We start from the raw sequence: 21798 nt of genomic DNA, 5'->3' as shown, positions 1-21798 counted from the left end.
AGATGTTCACCTTCATCTGCTTTCTGCCTATGCTTGAAACTAACAGTACATCAAGATCAAATTTACAGCCAGGGACACTGTCCTACTGTCAAACTGTTATGGTCTACATTTTATCCCACCCCTTCCTCAATGTATATGTTGATGTCTTAGACTCAGTGCCTTAAAATACAGCCTTATTTGAAGAAATTGTGGATGTAGTCAAAATGAGATCATGACAGAGTACATTGAACTGCCTAATATGACAGGTATACTTACAAAATGAATACATTTAGAAACAGAAACAGACAGATATGTATACAAACACAAATATACACACATAGAGACATAATCACACCCACACCCACTCCCCCAGAAGACACCCTGTGAAGATGAAGGCAAAGAGAAAGTAATGTTTTTACAGACCATAGCCACTCCAAACATGTCCATAAGACCTCCAAAATCAGGCAAAAGCATGGGACCAGTTCTCCATAGTCTTCAGGAAGAATTAACCCATGGGCACCATGATACTGAAACTGAGAGACCATAAAGTTTTACTGCTGAATGCACTCAATTTGTGGTCCTTTGTCATGGCCACATTTGCCTACCAGGATTTGTCAAGTCTTCAAATACTTATTGAAAAAAAGTTACTAACACCACAGCTTCTTGGTAGCCACATATTTTTTCAGATAGGCCCTGTTTGCTGGCAGCAAGCAGAGGTTTGGCTTCTTTCAGAGATGACTTCCTTGTTATTACTAGTGGCAGGAACACTCTGGCTCTGATCCTGCTATTGAGAACTTAAATGGGGTTTTGTGAGCAGATTGCTAGTAGTTGCTTAATGGCAACAAAGACCCACTGCATCTCTGGAGTTGGGGTGGTAAGCATGACTCCCAGAGGTAATGAACATACCTCCACCATGTTGGATGGGATCCAGCCAATAGGTAAAGCTACGGCATTAGTCCTAGCCATGCCTGCTTAGCAGTTTAAAAAACATTCCTGGTTAGAAAAGGATTACAGATACACAGTAAAGACAGGCTCGGAAAAAAAGTACTCTAAATGGGCCACAGGTAGTTTGATAAATGTATGTAATCACATTTAAAGAATGTGTAGTAATCACATAGAAACAACATGAATCACAATACTATTTGACCAACAGCTTAGGCATACTCTTAACTAGCTCTTACATCTTAAAACAGAGAGGATGAAAGACAGACAGAGTCACAGAAACAATAATTTGAGGATGTTAAATTGAGGTTCTTAAAGGAAAATAAAAATAAAAAATCATAATGGACCACGAAAAGATGAAAAATACACAAAGAGTCTGTATTATGTATATTATTGTGTTCTTTAAATTTTTTTGACTAAAGAGAGAGATTCTGGATGCTGCTAAGCTAAACCAACATAAATATTTTAAAAGTATCTTGACTTCAAAATTTGAATCTAATGATATGTTACTTTAGAAAAGTGGTTATGCTTTTGTTTATGCAGAGGATAGGAATCTGTGGATTTCTTCCAGGCTAATTTGGTTTTATGGAACAAGATCCCCTGAAAGATCTCAATGGATCCAAAAAATACTTTACCCAACAAAGAGCAGGAAGCAGTTTGGAGAAAATTGTTCCCAAATCCCCAAAATGATTGTTTATAAATGTTTATTTTTATTTAAAAGGGGTTGAGTATAAATGGTTAAATCATTACACTCAATCTTTTGCCAAAAAATTGGAGGGGATATGATATAGAAATGAATACTTTACATTGGTATGATTTTGTTCTATTGATGTAAATTTAAGGTCAATTTTGTTATATTCTGTATATGTATATCTATACCTATATCTATATATAAACTCTTGTTTATGGTATTATGTCTATGCAGAGCATTTAAAATGTAATTTATAATTAAGCAATACAGATTAATAGATAGTCATCTATAATATTTAACTTTTAGTCATGTTAGATTTTCTAGAAAGAGATATATTCAGTTAGATAAATAATCTTCAATACATCAAAGACCTACAGAATATGGCATTTAAAAAATTTTAAGAACTTAGACTTTTCTTGACAGTGAGACATATCTGCTTCTGGCTGTACCAAGTACTTCAGAGAGGTTGATGCGCACTAAAGAAACTCATTATAAAATTTTTCTTCAGTGTGACAAGATTAGCCATTTGGGTAAGAAACTGTTCTTGCCTGGGATGCTTGATGGTATGCTGTATAAACTGGTCATGCAGGTCCCACAGAAAAAAAACTATTGAACTTTCCAAAATATGGGAACATCCTTCAGGGTTTCTCTTTCACAGAAGAAACTGCCAGACATTCTTTAGAACAAAGAAGAAAGCAACTGATGAATTTTTCCAATAAAAGGCAGAAAAGATCTTCAAATTTCTGGCTTCACTAAAAGGTCTGCCAGATATTTGGGGCCTATAGGCCAAAGATGGATGCCTTAACATGGCAGAAGAATTCTGGATGACTGTTCAGCCAACAAGATGTTTCTGTCAATTCTAGAACTTTGAGAGTTGCTTACAATGCACTTTCTATTTACATAGGTAATACTATATCCTTGTGGGGTCTTTGATAGAGTTGAAGACTAGATTGTTGTAATTACAGTTTTCCTTTATTATGATAAAATATAACTTAGATATAAAACTTTAGGATCACTTAATTTTCTAAATGTAAATGGACTAAATATTTAACTATAATTCTTACCTGATAACTGTTTTGTATATGTAATTTTACTATGTTAAAGTTGAAACCTTTTTTTGTATTTAGACAGAAAAGGGGAGATGATGTAGGATGTCCTTCTGTACATATGTTACTTTCATTGGTTGATGAATAAAGCGATTTTGGCCAATGGCTTAGCAGAGTAAAGCCAGACAGGAAATCCAGACAGAAGGAGGGAGGGAGAGAGAGAGAGAGAGAGAAAGAGAGAGAGAGAGGTAGGTGAAGTCAAGGAGATGTCATGTAGCCACTGAATGAGAAAGATATCAGAACATATCTGGTAGGTGACAGCCTTAGGGGGATACATAGATTTATAGAAATGGGGTAATTTAAGATAGAAGAGCTACCTAGGAATACAATTAAGCCATTGGACAAACAGTTTTGTTCTTAATGTTGTTTCTGAGTGATTATTTGGGTCTGAGTGGCTGGGAAACAATAGTGCAGTCTCTGTATACAGGAAACAGTTTGGAGCAGAGTAATATCTCCTTTCAGCATGAACCAACACAATTGTTTCCTTGACTTTGTTTCAGAGTGACTTTCCTATGCATCACCTAATACAAGGTTCATATGCTCACCAAAACCAATAATTCAACCCTCTATCTGCATATTCACTTGTTCATACAGTCACACCTGAATCTAAGATCTATTTTGCAATTATCTGAAGATGAGTTTTATGGGATACACCATCACTTTCTGTACCTTTTGGTCCTGGCCATGGTACAATATGGCAGAAGTCACAAAGATTACGAGAGGAAAAGTCACCTCAGAAAGTGACTTCTGGAAGATCTTTAAAGCTTCATTTTAATTCTTTATGTGTGTGCATGTGTGTGGGCATGTATGTTATAGTGCCTGTAGACACCAGGAAGAGACAAATCTCATGAAACTGGAGTTACAATTTATTATGAGCTCTATGATAAGGATTCAGGGAATTGAAGTTAGGTCCTCTAAAAAAGCACTAAGTTCACTTTAGGAATGAGTCATCTTTCCTGTTGAGCTCTATTATTGTGTTTAGTCAGGCAGTCAGTATTAAGACTGTACTAGGTGGAATAAATATCAATACATGTGGGGTAGTTTCAGAAGCAAATAGAAACTAAGGCTGTGGATGTCAACTCAGGAGGAAATAGTTGAACATGAAGAGGTGAATGGTTGGGTACCAGATCTCACCATCAAAAGGATTAAGAGTACAGAGGTCTTCAAAGACTTGAACCTTCCAGAGGAGAAATGATGTAGAGGACAGAGTCCAGAGCTCATGATTAGCCTTCTGAGATCACCTGAGTGGGTCTCTCATCCAGCTGGGTTTCTGAAGTCTCCTCTTCAAATCTTTACCACCTTCCTAGAGTTCCTGACTTTTTATACTTGCTTTTCATTAACAACAAGGCTCAGTTGCCAGAAGTAATTCAAGAATTCATACATAGCAAAGTGAATTTTGGGATCAACAAATGATGAGATAATAATACTGTGTTCAGGGGTGCCTTTAGCCTTTGTTTAAACAATTAAGAAGGATCAATATAAAAATTTCCACTAAAATGACATGTTCTTGTCCGGGAAATTTGATACAGCTTTATGATATTTGCATACCTTTTCTTCCTAAAATGAAGCCATACATGAACCAGAAGGGGAAACAGCAAAGGGTAAGAATTTATTTTGCCTAGCTGACTGTTCAGTTTTTACCTTCATAGATTTATTATGACACATCAAGAGATTTAGGGAGTTTTCCATTTTTTTCCTGTTAGTTTTCAGAAAAATATTAAAGGAAAGTATCAAAATGGGAATTTGATAATGTTTTAACAGTGAGCAGAGATTTTCATTTTGTATTATAATAGTTCTAGAAAACTGTCACCAGATCATTAGGTTGATTGCATATGCTCATTTGAACTATTTGTATTTAAATGAATATTCAATGTTTCTGTTTCCTGATTGTCTCTAATTATGAAGGTTTTCAAGGATATGTATCTAGCACCACTTAGTTTTTTATGTTTTAAAAGGGTAATTGACTATTATCTTATATATTTGATAGTTCATAATTCATTTTTATGCATCCAATTAAATACTAAAGTCTTCTTTTATTTTTGAAACTTTATTTCTGATAATTATTTAACGCTATATTATATTTCAAGTTATTAGTCAAAAATAAACTTTGAATACTCAGGATTATTTTACCTGGGTCCAAAAATTTAAGTTGCTATTTTCATAATTTGTTTTAAAGCATATTCAAAATAATTAGCTATGCAAAATTTAAAGTTTTCTTGTTGGAATTAAGTGTCATTAACTAGGTACGGCAAAATCTGCTGATTTCATTCATGCTGAGCTCATGACCAGTAAGTATGAAATTTATTTTAGATAAGAGTCAGTGAATTTAGTACGCGTGAATGATGCCAGGTTGGCAACCTTTGAGTGCTGCCAGATGGACATAGGAGATGCTGGTTTTATTTTAATGAACAAAATAGAGCAGCAGGTGCTACACGAGTTGTGTTAGATGTTGTAGGAATTTCTGACTTGCATTTCCAATCAAGCATTTAGTCTCTGTTTTGGAATAGATAAGGACTAGGGATGGAACGAAAAGTGAGAAGTTTTTTTCTCATTGAGAATTCCTGAGATAAGAATTACTATGATAACTGAGGATCAGCAAAGGTAAAAATCATAATTTCAACACTTTGATGTGCTGTGTATTAGGATCAATTCCCTAAGCATCATCTCAGAACTGAAGGAGATACTACTAATCTTCTGTCCTAATGCCCTCGTCTCACAGACAGGGAGAGTTACTACTAATCGCGTGACTACTTAGGGTTATAACTTCAACTCATATCTACAACGATATTATTTATTTGTTTGTTTGTTTTTTAATATAGGGTTTTATGTAGTCCCGACTGGCCTTCAACTCACTATATAATTGAGATTGTCCTTGAACTTCTAATGTTCTTGCTTCAACTTTTTAAGTTCTGTGATTACAGGCCTAGGCAACCAAACTAGTTTATAGTGCTGGGGACTGAACCCTGGGCTTCATGCATGCTTGCCAAGAACTGTACCAACTAGATTACAGCCCAAGTCCCAATTGTACTCTTTATTCTTGACTTTGAATCTGTCAGTGTCAACATCACTATTAGGTTGCATTGTTAAAATCTTAAGAAAAAGAACAATAAGACTAGTCTGTGTTGGTGTACTAAGTGGACTCGAGTTAATAAAAAGAAAATATATAAATCTGGTAGGCGAAAATGGTGGGAGATGATAGAGGAAGAAATAGAGGGGAGAAAAGTGGGGTGGATTTGATCAAAATGTACTACAAACGTGAGAATGTCCCAAATAACAGAAACAAAAACATTTATTCAGATTATGATGGTTACTTTTATCTCTCAACTTGACAAAATGTAGAAAAACCTGGGAAGAATATCTGAATGAGAGATTATTTAGATCAAGGTGGCCTGTAGGTGTGACTGTTGGAGATTTTCTTAATTGCATTAATTGTTATGAGAAGATTCTGCCAGTATGGACAAAATCATTCCCTAGTCTGAGATTTCGGGACTGTATAATAGTAAAAAACGAACTCAATACTGTCTATATTTCTCTATGTTCTTGATAGTATATAGGATATGAGTAGCTACTTCAAGATCTTGTTGCTTTCACTACCCCAAAAGAATGGCATGGATAGCCTGAAATTACTCACTGAAATAGATTCTTTCTCTCCTAAAACAAAAAAACCCAAACACCCTCTTAGCTTATTTTCTCCATAGCTGGAAGAAACAAGCAATTCATTGCTAGTACTTTTTTCCAAAGGTATTTTAACATTTAAAAAAAATTAATAATTATTATTATTGTTATTATTATTGTGTGTGTACACGCATGTGTGTGTATTCATGATCATATTTAGCAGACATATGTAGACATCGAAGGACAACTTTCTGGAGTTGGTTCTTTCCTTCTATCGTGGCTTTTGGGGATTCAACTTAAGTACTCAAGTGCCTTTCCCAATGACCATGTCATTATCCACTTACTGGTACTTTTGAACTGAGAGTGAATATTAGCTCTACTGCTTGTATTTCCAGGTAAACTTTTTTCCCTTGGCAGTTAGCATATCAAAAATTAAAACTATTTTCAGCCTAAATTAAATCTTCTAATTAACAGTCATTATTATTTTTAATATAATCTGATTGCATTACAAACATTGGAGGAAACAATTAAAGCATGCTGAGAACGAACTTGACACAATCATAACATACTAATCTCTTCTAGTTTATTTCATACTTTCTGTAGTAAAAAAAATAATCTCCCTTTCATTTAGTTGTATGGTTCATGGCTGTGTCCATGTAAATGTAAAGAAAATTAATTAAATATTACATCAGTGATAATCTTTCCTCATCATAGCACAAAGTGATAGGATGTAAGGTGAACAGAAAAGAAAATACACGCCGGTGTGGAAATGTATCTGCATTTATAGGTAGTGCTTTTGCTGAACAAACTAAAACATGTTTTTGTTTTGGTCTTAAATGTTCCTTGCTGGATCTTGTGTTTAAGGGTTGGTTCCTAATGTAGTAATGTTCATAGATGGAACATTAAGGAAATTATTAGATCATGAGGTCTTTCCTAATCAATGAGTTAATCCACTAATGAGTTCCTGACTAGATTTGTTGTTGGGAGTGACAGAAATTGAGAAGTAGAAAAATTAGGCTTGGGAAGAAAAAAATGTTTCGCTTGATAGCAAACAGGAACTAAGAACTGACGCTGAAATTTGAACGTAGGCCATCCTGTCTCCAGGAAGTGGGTCTACAGGTTGTGTCATTGGGAGATGTAGTCTATCATATGCCTGTTTCTTTTCTCTCTGCTTCCAGGATGCCATGGGGTGCACAGGATTGCTCTGCCCGGTGCTCCCTAACATGATGTTCTGCCTCATGAAGGCCCAGGAAACTCACAGTCAAGACACCATATAAGCCAATTTCTGAAGTTGTGAGTCAGAGCAACAATGATTTCTTTCTTCATGCGTTTAGCTCAAGGATTTTTTTTTGTACCTGTGGAATGCTGATTGACATGAGCAGTTTAGATGATTTTATACTGTTCTCTCTACTTTGCTTCTCTCTCTTTCACCCTCATTACTTCTATCAGGAGTCCCTCATTCTCAGCTTGCTATTTAACTTGCTTTTCTCTCAATTCTGCATGACTGGAACCATGTAGATCTCTGGACAGGTTGAATCCACTTTGCCTACACTTGTTCTTCTTTTCCATCCTTGTGTCTTTCATCCCAGAACAATGAGACTCTGTGAACACACACACACACACACACACACACACACACACACACACACGACTTCCGCTCTTCTCTAGACTGTGTATGGTCCATGTGGCTCTATTTTTTGGGCATCTCTTCTGATAATGATAAATTTTACAAAGCAGAATAAGCAACAAAGAGTAAAAAATTTTAGAAACAGGAAGATCTGGGTTTAAAATTCAGCTTCATTTTTCATTTTCTATACAAAATACTTTTCTTTCTAAGGATTCTATTTCTGAGAGTCATAGGGAGGCCTAGGTAGATAATTCATGCAAAGGATCTGTCAGAGAAGAAGCTTTAATACATGATGTAGATTACATTGGGAATCTCAAGAGCACAGGAGCAAGAGTTTGGCTTTGGGAGGCAAGAAGAAAGATATTTGGATCATGGTCTGGGTCGTCACTAGAAGTCATTTTTTTTCATCTGTAATAGTACCAGTTTTCAGACGACTTAGTAAAATGAGGCATCAGCTGTCACTCTAGGTCTTAATCCAGGAAAAGAGTAACAAACAAGTACACACTTCATTATATTGCCTCCTTGGTTTCTTCAGGGCTGTGTGTTTTTCCTCCCAGAGACTTTGCTATGGTGTCTCCTGAACCTTTTGGAAACTGAACATGCTATCCAGGAAACTGGAAGAAATCTAAACTCATTCACCCACCCATTTATTTATTCATGCATGCCAAAAATATCTATTCATAGCCATGTCTGTCCTTTTTTTAACCTCTGTATGTTGCACTTCCTCTCAGAACCGACAGTAAAGCCTGCCTCTAAAGAACCCTGATTCACAGTCTCACTGACCTTTGTTCTGCTGTGGTGGCTGGGCTCATGTCCCATGGACACTGTATCCTTAAGCTTGTCTTCCTCAACTACACCTAATTCACTGTAATTCAACCTAGAACATTTTGCTTGTGTTCTAACAGTTCCCTAAAGTCATATTTCCACGTTTAAGATTTAAGTTCTTGTGCTATTCAACTACTTTGGTAAACTCTTATGAAAAGACAAAAAAGTTAGAGTATATTATTCATACTACCTGCATATTACAAGAACTTACTAGGTGTTTGGCATTGTAGAAGGGTTCATGGATGCATAAATCTTAAAGTCTAGAATAGAATAGAGTAAGTTAAATTGACAATTAAAACTTCATGTGGTGATAATTTCTTGCAGAGGAAAACTGCAACCCATGTACATAATTCACACCCGGCCGATGCAGGCATGACTTCCTGGAAGGAAGAATGCCTGATCCAAGAGAAAGGCCCAGATGAAAAAATCAGTATTCCAGTCCAAAGATAGTGCAAATACACTGATGAGAGGGCACAATTTGTTCACGTTGGCAGACAAAATTGTGGGTGGTTGGAGAGTAAGCAGCCAGTGAAAACAGATCAAGTGTAGTATGCATGGGCATGGGATACAAGTGGCTTCGTAAATTATAACGATTTAATCCAGCGACCATTAATGAGCCATTCAAGGGTTTTAAACAAGACAGAGACATTGTCAAGTTTGCTTTTATAAAGCTGATTTTGGCAGAAGCACAAACAATGATGTGGAAGAAGGGCAAGACTGGATACAGTCCATCTAGTTAGAAGAATTCTGCAATGATTTGGGAGAACAACAAAACGGCTTGAGCCAGAAACATGCAGGAAATCAGCAATGACTTTCACGGGTCCATTTATGAGTTTATGCAGTAAATATGTATTGATGTTGTACTAGGTCCTGTGCTATGTGTTGAAATTTAAATGATAAGCAGAAAAAGCTGGTTCTAGCTCCTAGTAGGAGATCCTGACTATTTGAAGGTAATGCTTAGAATATTCCTAGGCATTGCAGGGTAGAAATTGGATATGGACATGGAGAGGTCAGCTGAAAGGCAAGGGAAATACATAAAAGGCAAACTCAGAGGGGAACCTCTTATTCAACATTTACTGGGTACCCTCACAGCTTGGAAGGAGGAGCAAAAGAGAAAGATAAGTCCTCAGGTTGCAGTCATACATTCAGTGGAAAGTGTCCTTCCTAGTTTTGACTCATGACTGTCAACAGGAGACTAGGGTCAGAGACGACAATAGAAATGAGACATAAACAAGTATCTAGACAATTTGGGAAGAAGTGATGAACTCAGTTGTATAGATGAACTCAAGCTGTTATAATACAGCTGAGTGTGTTATACTAGAACATATCAGGCAAGGAAGTGTCAGTGACTGGTGCTGCATTGAGACATACTTCTGTACTCTGAACAGAGACTGCCTTGGTTCAACACACACACATTAAGTACTTAGAAACAAAGTCCTACAAAAGTTTAGCTATTGTTGAACTTGTAACTAGGGTACATATTTAGGAGTTTTGTATATATTATTTAAGTGGACAGTACACAAAGGTGCCACATCTTTGACGTAATAACAGCATAGATGCTGTAGATACATGCATATTTATCACATGATTATCTGGAAGAAGTTAAAGAAGGAAGGCACATCTTTAGTAGATTTTACTAAAGTAAACACCTGGGAAATGAATGGTGCAGGAAACAGTTACCATGTGCACAGGAAGGAAGAGAAGATGCTTAACTGTGAAGAGTTGAGGTGGCAGGAGAGCTGAACAGAGGTGAAGAATTGAATTTGTTTTACTTTATTTGAAGCAAAAAAAAGCGATGAGTAACTTCAAATCTTGATTACAGTAAAGAAAGAGAAAAAAAAACTGTAAAAGCTATTAAGTTCCTGGATAAGGATGAGAAAAATGGATAAAAATGTCTTTCTGAAGTCTGGGAGGAGGTTGGATGGGACATAGGCCTTCAGAATTAAATTTCTAATATGGGGAATTCACAATTTAAGTGCTTGTTCTGACAGTGACCCTTCAGGTACAGCAAGAATTTCAACCCCATTGAGAAGAAACAAAATACATATGGGAAGAATATGTATTTTATTTATTATACTTATTTATTATCTGGTGGCCATTCAAACATCTAATTGTAAGTGATCATCTGTTCTTTGAAAACTGAGCTATAGCTAAATTTTGTCCATAACCGACAGGCTCCTTCATTGCATTGGTGTTGTCGCTTGGGCTGGAAGATACACTGAGAACATGATGCTTTAATACAGATGTGTGATTGTGGGCATGAGGCAAAAGTTGGGAGCACAAGGGTGGGGGTGGGGTGGGGGTAAGGGGAGATGGGGAGAGAGAAGGGAGAAGGGGAGGATTGGGGAGAGCTTGGGGAAATAAGATGGTTGGGATGGAGGAAGGGTGGATATGGGAGCAGGGAAGTAGATATCTTAATTAAGGGAGCCATTTTAGGGGTGGCAAGAGACTTGACTCTAGAGGGGTTCCCAGGTGTCCAAGGAGATGTCCCCAGCTTGTTCCTTGGGCAGCTGAGGAGAGGGTGCCTGAACTGGCCTCATCCTATAGCCACACTGATGAATATATTGCATATCACCATAGAACCTTCATCTGGCAATGGATGGAGATAGAGACAGAGACCCACATTGGAGCACTGGACTGAGCTCCCAAGGTCCAAATGAGGAGCAGAAGGAGGGAGAACATGAACAAGGAAGTCAGGACTGCAAGGGGTGTGTCCACCCACTGAGATGGTGGGACTGATCTAATGGGAGCTCACCAAGGTCAACTGGACTGGGACTGATGGAGCATGTGATCAAACCAGACTCTCTGAATGTAGCTGACAATGAGAGCTGACTGAGAAGCCAAGGACAGTGGCACTGGGTTTTGATTCTACTGCATTTACTGGCTTTGTGTGAGCCTAGTCTGTTTGGATGCTCACCTTCCTAGACCTGGATGGAGGGGGAGGACCTTGGACCTTCCACAGGGCAGGGAACCCTGACTGCTCTTAGGACTGGAGAGGGAGGGGGAGAGGGGGAAGTGGGAGGGAAATGGGAGGCAGGGAGGAGGAGGAAATTTTTAATAAATAAATAAATTAATTAATTAAAAAAGTATTTTCCTTGATATTCCACTGCACATTCTTGGTTTCTACCAATGTTTGATTCTTATAACCATAAGTAAAATAGTGAATGGCTTTCTTTCCCCACATCACCACAAGAACTGGATCCAGATACACCTGTTTTATGCTTTCCGATGTGCTGTTTCAGTCACTCTCTACCATCTTCTTAAGAGTGAAAAAGTGATACAACTCCCAATCTTTCTTCAAACATCAAAAATGTACTTTCCTGACATTTCATAGTGTGTACAATTCTAGGACACATGTATATGTGTCTTGTTTCAAGTTCCTTTCCACAAGTCGAGGACTTACTGTGGAAGGTACAGTCTTTACATGCATTTGAAATGTCCATTATCTCTTTCAGCCATTTGGGTACCATTTATGAAAGATGAAAGTATTTTAATCATGAGTCCCTCTTTCTTTAGTACAGTTAAATGAAATAGTTATGGGGGAGAGAATCTGAGGAAAGAGGTGAAGTGATGGGAACTAGGAGGAGTGGGGGGCAGAAAAACTGTGTTTGGGATATGTCATATGAGAGATGAATCTATATTTTCAATAAAAAGTAAAAAAAGAGTCGGGCGGTGGTGGCACACACCTTTAATTCCAGCACTCAGGAAGGCAGAGGCAGGAGAATCTCTGTGAGTTTGAGGCCAGCCTGGTCTACAAAGTGAGTTCCGGGACAGCTAGTGATAAACAGAGAAACTCTGTCTCAAGAAAACAGAGAGAGAGAGAGAGAGAGAGAGAGAGAGAGAGAGAGAGAGAGAGAGAGAGAGAATAAATAGAAGTGACAATTTTACCTCAATAATCTTAGATTCAAAATACAGAATTGATGCTACATGGTCTCACACACCTGTAACTACAAGCACTTAGACAGCTGACGCAGGGGAATTGTGGGAGCAAGGCCAGTCTGAACTATAGCAAGATCTGGAAAAAGAAAGAAAGAAAGAAAGAAAGAAAGAAAGAAAGAAAGAAAGAAAGAAAGAAAGAAAGAAAGAAAGAAGGGAGAGAAGGAATAAAGGAAGGAAAGAAGAAAGGAAGGAAAGAAGAAAGAAAGAAGGCTTAATGGAATGTGTATCAGTCTATCAAGGGTTTTTTATGAAGCCTTTGTTTTAATTTAAAATTAAGGCAGAGAAAGACTACATGACATTTGCTCTGTCACTTAAGTTTAGAAGCATCACAATTAAAATACTGTGATATCTAGAAAGATTTTTTTCTCTTTTTGAAAAAACATTCTTATTTTTTTGTTTTTTGTTATTTATTTGTTTGTTTTTCAAGACAGAGTTTCCCAGTAGCTATGGAACCAGTCCTGGAACTTGCTCTGCAGACCAGACTGTCCTTAAACTCCCAGAGATTCACCCGGCTCTGCCTCCTGAGTGCTGCGATTTAAAGGCATGTGCCACAACCACCTGGTGGGAGAAAAATGCTTTTAAAGCACGTCATTCTAATCTTTTAAAAAGTGAATACATGGGCAGTATACACACATGCTGGGTTGCACAATGCCTATTACTGGACTATGTTCTTCCGAGTTTCCTTTAAGCAGACTGAAGTTACTTCGATCCATTGGTAATGTCTGAGAATTGGTGACACACATACTTCTTGAAAAGTTTTTGAGGGTGGACAAATATCTTTCTTGAGCCTCTAAAATTTCACTCTAATCCATGATGTTGTGGTTCTTTTATTTTCTGGAAACAATGTGATGTGCTATAATAAGAATTCAAACTTTTCTGGTACTATTGCATAGTATTATTTATCAGACTCTTAAGCTTAGACATGATTAGATCTATTCTCTTTAGAGCTGTTCACACTGACCTTTCCTATGATCTCATCCTGGTGTAACTTTGTCCCCCAGGAATGCCTGTTAAGGTCTATATACTTAAACCAGCTGCTTCCTTTATTCATCCACTCATTTTACTGGCAGGAATCATGGCCTCTGTTTTATTTGTTATTATTGACAACAAAAGCATGGTTTGTGGCCATGATTTGCTCCTCCGTGGACACCTATAATATTTAGGTATATTTAAATTCCTTACATTAAAATAACATAGCCATTTGGGGTGGGACATGTCTATTACCTAGCAATCAGAAGGCTGAAGCAGGAGAATGACCTCAAATCCAAGAAGAGCCAGAACTATGCAATGATTAACTTAATAACCGGGGTGGCAAAACAAGACTCTCATGAAAAAATTCATCTTGCAAAGATAATTTTAGGGTGTGCCTCTTACAAGTGAGAGGTGCCTGGCACACCTAAGTCTGTGATGAAGAGGAAGGCGAAAGAGGAAGCTGCACTTTCATGTTTCTCCTTTGAAAGTGAGTGTAATTGGATGTGAACTCTAAAGCCGTGCAGCAAAAACTCAAAGGCAATAGTAGAAATTCAAGGTGTAACAATATAAACTTTGGCAAAGTAGGAACACTTCGAAATCAAAATTAGTGTAGAAATCCTGGCGTTTAGCACCATGATTCAAAACATTGTTGTATCTCTTGTTCTAAAAGAAAATTCTAGTATCACTGATATGTTTATCATCGGCCAGATGGAGCAGACTAAACAGGCTTTAACTATTTCATGAGAAGATTATAAGTAAATTCCAGGCTGGAGAGCTAAAGCTTGGGACAGAAAATGAACAAGCGTCTGTGCATATCCTCTGCTTCCTTTCCCTACCGTGTCACTCTTGGTTAGCTAAAGTTCCAAAAATTAAAACTTTGGAAATCGACTAGAAACCATACCATGAGATCGCTTCTAACCCTTCAAGGTCCATAATGTGATGTCGTAAAACAGTGTTCCAGATCTTTCCCAGCAATACACTCCAGTTGCACATCTGTCCTTCTTTCCTGCTTGGCCAACATCGCCCAAATCCACCGAAAATGAGACTATATCGTAGATATTTCTAAGTTACAAAGGCAATTCAGGCCACGATTCAATTTTAGGCACCTTTCATTGTAATTTCAAAAGTATTGTCATCCAATTTAATAACAATGTAATTACTTCCTGCTAAAGAGAGTAAATGCTAAATTATGCAGTTCTAACATGGAGTATGTCGTTCCAACCTGATTTTTATGAGTACATTTAAAGAGCTGTCCAGGACAGCATCTTTACTGAATCATTGCAGAAATCTACACACATATCCTGTCAGGAACTACCACACATTTATGAGTGAGGGCTTCCATCCTCCTAGAGATGCCTGTTGTCTGAGAATGCAGTTTTAGGACCCATCTGATCTACTGAAGTTAAGATACCAAAATTAATTTTTTGTAGGCTGGAGCACTTTCTCGATTTAGGAAGCAACTGTTTCAGATATGAGTCTATGGGATGATTTCCTTTTAAATTCTTAATGACTAAAACCTAAAAGTGGGTGAGAACTTTAATAAAAGCAATGTTTTTTAAATGATGAAATTCCCTTTTGGAGTTGAGATGTTCAGCTCTTCAGATTGATAAACTATGTAATGAAGCACTTCCATATTTATGAAAAAAGAGCCATATGAATTAGATTCTGTATTTCCTCAACCATATCCTGAACATAGTGAAACATTAATATGTAACTTATACTAGGTTTTACTTAAATTTTGTATGAATGAATGCATAGAACAAAATTTAGACTAAGCATTCTTCTTGGGGCTAGGAAAATGGCTCAAGAGGTTGTACTGCTCTTTCAGAAGACCTGCATTCAATCCCTAGCCCACACATCAGATGACTCACAACTGCCTGTAATTCCAGCTCCGGAGGATCCAATGCTCTGTTCTGGCCTCTGCTTATGGCTACATATATGTGCACATACCTACCCACAGATAGACAAGCAATCAAACACACACACAGATACACAGACAGACAAACAAACACATACGCATACAGAGAAACACACAGACACACACACACAAATAGACACACATTTAAAAAAATTATCTTTCTGCCAGAAACAAGCCACCATTAAGTTCAGTAGTTGAATAAAGAATGACAATGTTTTCAATATTAATATATTAATAAAATAAAAATTCAGTAACTGTCTCTGACATTTAAAATTATTTAAGTCTCAAGAGATCTCTTAACTGGTTTGTGTGTAAAAATAAATTTCAACCGTAAAATTAGGCTTACATCTCCACAAGTTAAAATTTTCCATTTGAAAAAATAATTATAAAATTAAGAAATCCAACCATCCAGTTTTATTTATCACCAATAAAATCCATTAATTTTTCTATAAAAAATTGAGTTTATGTCTTTCTCTTGCCTACTCAACTGACACTCCAATTGCCTCCATTAATTAAATTTATAATAAAAATATGACCATGAGAATGATGAAATAATAATGCCTTTGTGTACAAACAGCATTACTTAGAGTCTATTTAAATAAAATAAATAATATTCTAAAGTGTCTTTGAACATATAAAACTCAGCTATATTGTTGGATAAACATTCTTGGCATACAAAACTGAAACACAAAATTAAAGGGTCACAGTCTTAACCTTTCAGAAGTATTTCCAATCACTACATTTGAAACCTCTGTTAAAATTTAGGTTACCCTAGACCTAATTTTATTGCTTTTTCTTTCAACTAATTTTCATTATTTAAAACAATTTTAAAGTTCAACTGTATTTTGATCATGTTCTTCTGGTCCTTCATGCCCCTTCAGAACCACCCCCGCCCCATCTACCCAACTTTATGTTTCTTCTCAAGACCGAAACAAAACCCAATACGACAAGAAAACACAATAAAACCACATCCAAAAATAAAAGGAAAGAAAAAGAAAAACAAGACACCAAACAGTAACCAAATAAGAGCACGTGTGTGCACGCACGTGCACAACACACACACACACACAACAGAAGCACCACCACCAACAAAAAACTGTGGAGTCCATTCTGAGCCTGAGGCCTGTCCTGGAGTGAGTGTTCTCCAGAGTCACTCTAGTGGAGAAAACTGATTTTTCCTCTCCCAAAAAGGTATAATTGACACTTAGTTTAATTGTTAACCTTTACTCAAGTGGCTTGGTATTCATTCATTCAGTTTTTAAAAATATAGCAAATAAAATATAATAGGATAACGCAAAAACTATTACATTGAAGTTGAGCAAAATAAACCTACAGAAGAAAAAGAATCTAAGAGAAGTCACAAGAATCAGAGACCAGTCATCTGCACACTCAGGAATCCCATAACAACACTAAAATGGAAGCAGCAATGTATGCACAGATCAGGTGCAGACCTGTGCAAGTCCTGTGCATCCTACTTCAGTCTCTTATGGACTTCGATTGTGTTGATTTAGAAGGCTTTAGTTTTTTAGGTGTCCCTGATCTACTCTTGCCCTCTTCCTGCTTCCTTTTCTGCAGGGCTGCCTCAGCTCTGAGAGGAGAGATCTGATGTATACATATGGTTTAGGGCTGAGTATTCCTAGGTTTTTCAGTCTGTGTAATGTCTGGTTATGGTAGACCCACTTTTCTAATACTTTAGGCATTATGGAAAATATACTGATGTCTGCTCTGATGAATTTAACTCATATTTTTGTCTTGTATTCCAAAATCTAATAGATGATATTGTCAATTTTCAGGAACTTGGCTATAGTTTAACTCACTTCTAATTTTGCAACACATGATGAGTAACAGATTATAATATATGTCTTTACCTATATTATATTATAGATAAAAGTACTATTCTTGATTAATATAATATGCTCATATATGAGTGTTATCCCATGTTAATATACTACAACAGAATATAGTGAAATACTGTCTACATAGTTATATGAGAATTATGGCTACCATAATTCATCACACAGCCTTTATGACCACCCAGGTCATTTGTCCAAAACCACAAGGGAAAAAAATAAGGTGCGAATAGTTCAAACTTCATCACTCTTAAACTTTCTGGTGAGGCTTAGGGAAAAGACTCCGTGAGCGGAGAACTTGTAGTGAAAGGAGGTGGACTTGAGTTGGATCCTAAGAACCCATGACAAAAACTGGTCATGGCATCATGCATCTGAAACCCAGCACTGGAGTGGAGGTGGAGAGACCAGGATCCTGAGGGCACACTGACCAACCAGTTTGGTCTCAAATGGTAAGTTCAGGTTCAGTGCTAGACCCTGTCTCAAAAATACATTGGTGAGAGATAGAAAAAGACACCTGAAATTCTTATTTGGCTTTCATGTCAGTTCAGGTGATCACACCTGCACAATATGTTCACATATATTCATAACACACACACACGCACACACACACATGCACACACACACACACACACACTACCTGTTTGGCAGATAATATTTGAGTTATTATCTCAATTTTGACAAGACCAAAGTGAGTGCTAAGTTTTCAGAATACAATAGGGGGTGCTGAAGAGTTGGTTCAGCTGTTAAGAGCATTTGCTGCCTTTTGCAGAAGACTGGAGTTCAGTTTCCAGCAGCTGTGTTTAGCAGTTCATGAACACCTGTAACTCCAGCTCCATGCGGCTTCTGCTAATTTCTAGCCTTGGTGGCCATCTGTACTCACCTGCACAGGACTGGAACAGATGCACACATATATACGCATGATGCATAAATAATTAAAAATAAAATGCATCTTTAAGATAACACTAGGTAGACACAATTTCTAAAATACATATTGTTTTGTTTTTCTGTCTTAATATTTAATCAGTATTTCTGGTTGTTAAACATTTATTGCCTAATACTAAAGGATTTTTGTGTATGTGTGTGTGTGTGTGTGTGTTTGTATGGGGATAGTACTTAAAAATGCAAGATGAAGAAAATGAACTTACAATTTTTTAAATTTTCATCAATCTAAATGAATATAAAATTCACTTCTATAGAAATTATTTGGTTATATAAAACAGATGACAGGCATATAGTCTAGAATTTCAGAAAACTGCAAAATACATGTGGGTCAAATCAATGAGAGCTAAAGTCAGAATGGGTCTATGGACTGGGCTGCCGAGCTCAGTGGGAAATGTATACAGCTGTGTGCTGCAGGAAAGAAGTGATACTGAATGGAAAAATGACAAATGAGCAAAGAATCTGGGTAGATGAGAAGGCACCTATCCCAAAAAGTTCTTGGTGCTTTGGATTTGATCCCATATACAGATGAAACACAAGGAGGTCCTTTTAAACAGTGACGTCAAATTCTAAAACGCTTATGAAATTCCTTTAAACTTCCCTGCTAGTGAATATATTAATTTTTTCATGGTATCTCTAGGTCTCATCGCTAGAACAGTCCTACCATTCTTTCTAATTTTTTTCTGTACCTTCTCTTGGTGACTGCTTACACATAATATCTTGATTCGTGATTATAGTGGTGAATATTTCCTATTCACACTCATGGATACATATCTAAGATACAAAATTGGATATCTAAATTTTCTTATAATAATATTATGCATGATCATTGTTATCAATGGAGATTTAATTTCTGTTAGTTCAAAGTAGAATAATTATTAGTTGAATATTTGAGAAAGTATTTTTGCAATGTAAATAGAATTTAAACTGATCTAAGTTTTTTTTTGTTGTTGTTCTTGTGGTGGTGGTGTGTATGTAGGTGTGTGTGGCATTTGTTTGTGTGTGTATGTATGCATGTATGTATGTATGATACAGGAGCTTGCCAGTGCCCTGCTCTATCACACTCCATTGTATTCCTCTGAGACAGGTTCTGAGCATGGAGGGATACTAGCAGTTTGTAAGCCCCAGTACTCTTCCTGTGTCTCCTCCAAACAGTTCTAGAATTACAGATCCCTTTGCAGCTAAGCCCGCCTGCTTATGTGGATGCTGGGATCTGAACTCAGGTCCTCATGCTTGCACAGACAGTAGCCATACTCACTGAGCCATCTCTTCAGTTCCTAAACTGAAAATAATACCTAGCAAATTTTCCTTAACAAGACTCAATTCAATTGGAAATATCTTTTTCTTTATAGTTTCTGAAAATGACAGATTTTCCTGCTCACAATGGAAATACAAACTCACCCGCTGCAGAAAATGCTCAAGATCTTTCAGGCATAACAAATAACAGCACCACAGAGAAGAACACAGCTTCTTGTGTCAAGGAATTGAGTTGCATCACGTCTAAAGGCATTGATGCAGTAATTGTGCAGAATTTCCCATGCACTGCATTGTATAAAGACCATGTAAAAATAGAAACATTTATTCTCTTGAATGATGAACCCTTGGGTGCAGAAATATTTTCTCATTCAATCTACCAAATCAGTACCTAAAATCATTAACATGATACAACTAAGAATCTTTCTACTTCGTCCTCTTAAAAGTCAAAAATTCACAAAGTTAGGAAACATGAAATGATGTTTTATACAAATTATATCACTTTGTTGCTCCAAGTAAGAAGAGTAAATTTAGAAAAGTCATAATTACTAAGTCATAATTACTTCTAGACAGTTTACCCAGTTTTTGAATGTGATGAAAAATCATTGTAAAACACCAGTGCACTGGGTTGTATTTGAAAAGCAGGGTCTTCATGCAAATTTGACACAGCAAACACAAAAGCAAAAGACAAGTTGATCTATGTTCATTTTGCAAATCTGAAGACTAAAATCCAAGCCAATACCAGATTTAATGAAAGGATTTATTAAGTACTTTGTACAACTTTCAGTACACAGTAGGTGCTAATGAAGTATCTGTTCAAAGGTGGGTGGTTCTGAAATCACAAACTGGGGAAGTATTAAAATATCTCCCTAGATTTTATTCCTCATATATTGGAATAGAAATTGAAGCAGGTTTGGCTCCCTGAAAAAGAAATCCATGAATTATTTATAATTGAAGACAAACCATAAAAAGGAATAACAGGGCACAAATATCCATAATTTGGTCATTTGCAATGGAAGCAGAGCATCAGATCTGTCTGATTAAAATTAAAAGTGCTGTTATGAAGTTAGCACATGAATAAAGCAAAAGCCTAGTGAGTGTGTTAATGTGCTATATATAGATGTTAGCCAGTGTTGATATCAATATGCTGGGACCAGCTTAGGCCTCAGTTGCTTATCTAGAGACCTAGTTAGCTCAAATATTACACAAACGAACTAACTCTCAGTGAACCACTGCCAGTTGTGGGGAGTTCTGTTGGATAGGAATAACCATGACATTTTATCCTGGAAACATCCATGACCCAGATAGATAAACTATAGATTTTTCCAAGCCAGAGGAATTTCATTATACAATGAGAGAACTAAGAGGTCAAAAAAAAATTGATCATAGCTTGTAACTGACCAGCAGACCAGCTCCTAATACTCACTCTGATCATTCTTTCTCAATACACAGGGTGATGAAATAATAGCAACGTGTCCTGAAACAACAGAAGGCAGTGTTTGGAAACAGGGAGAAGACAGAAGAAATCTATCCCTTTAGAAGATGGACTCACCTTGACCATGATTACTGAAGACATCAGATGGAAAGAATGAAGCACAGCCGTTATGGAAATGGGAAATCGGCAAATCGACACATTAAAATCAGCAAAGAGTGACTTGTGTAAGCGACTGTCCAAATGTCAGTAGATATAAAAGTGTGGAATTATCTGGTTTCATGAATACCACATAAATAATTCCACAAGGCAATTCTACCCCACTCTCTGTGAATTAGCCCCTTACTAAACAGAGGTCTAACCACTGGCATGGAAGCTGTGAAAGATTTGAGGGCAGGGAAATAAACGTCATTAGTTGTCACAGGGACTAGGAATGGTGTTCCTGGGAGGTAGACCTTTAAGAGAGACTGGATAGACTGAATGAAAAGATTTTATGCAGCCTACAACAGTCCACTATATTAAATCTTCCCTTTGAGAACGTGACAAAACTTCTATAGTACAGAAAAATAGCCAGATCTAGGAAAAACTGTCCACCTGGTGTGAGTTGTGTAACCCCCTGAAAAGTCATCAAAAAAAAAAAAAGTCCTGATGGATTCTCCTTCCTGCTGTAGCAGGATCCTACATGAAAGCAGAGGTGGGCTTTAGTAAC

The 21798-nt window shown here is 37.0% G+C and overlaps 1 pseudogene; it reads right to left on the bottom strand.

Annotated features, from left to right (window-relative positions):
• Positions 1–3075: 3075 nt before the first annotated feature.
• On the bottom strand, positions 3076–21218 carry LOC130863572 (small nuclear ribonucleoprotein E-like; annotated as a pseudogene).
• Between the last annotated feature and the right edge of the window lie 580 nt (positions 21219–21798).

This window comes from Chionomys nivalis, chromosome 1 (assembly GCF_950005125.1).
Source record: "Chionomys nivalis chromosome 1, mChiNiv1.1, whole genome shotgun sequence".
NCBI lineage: Eukaryota > Metazoa > Chordata > Mammalia > Rodentia > Cricetidae > Chionomys > Chionomys nivalis.
Note: the sequence above shows the minus strand (reverse complement) of the source record. Positions and strands in the feature narration are given on the sequence as shown.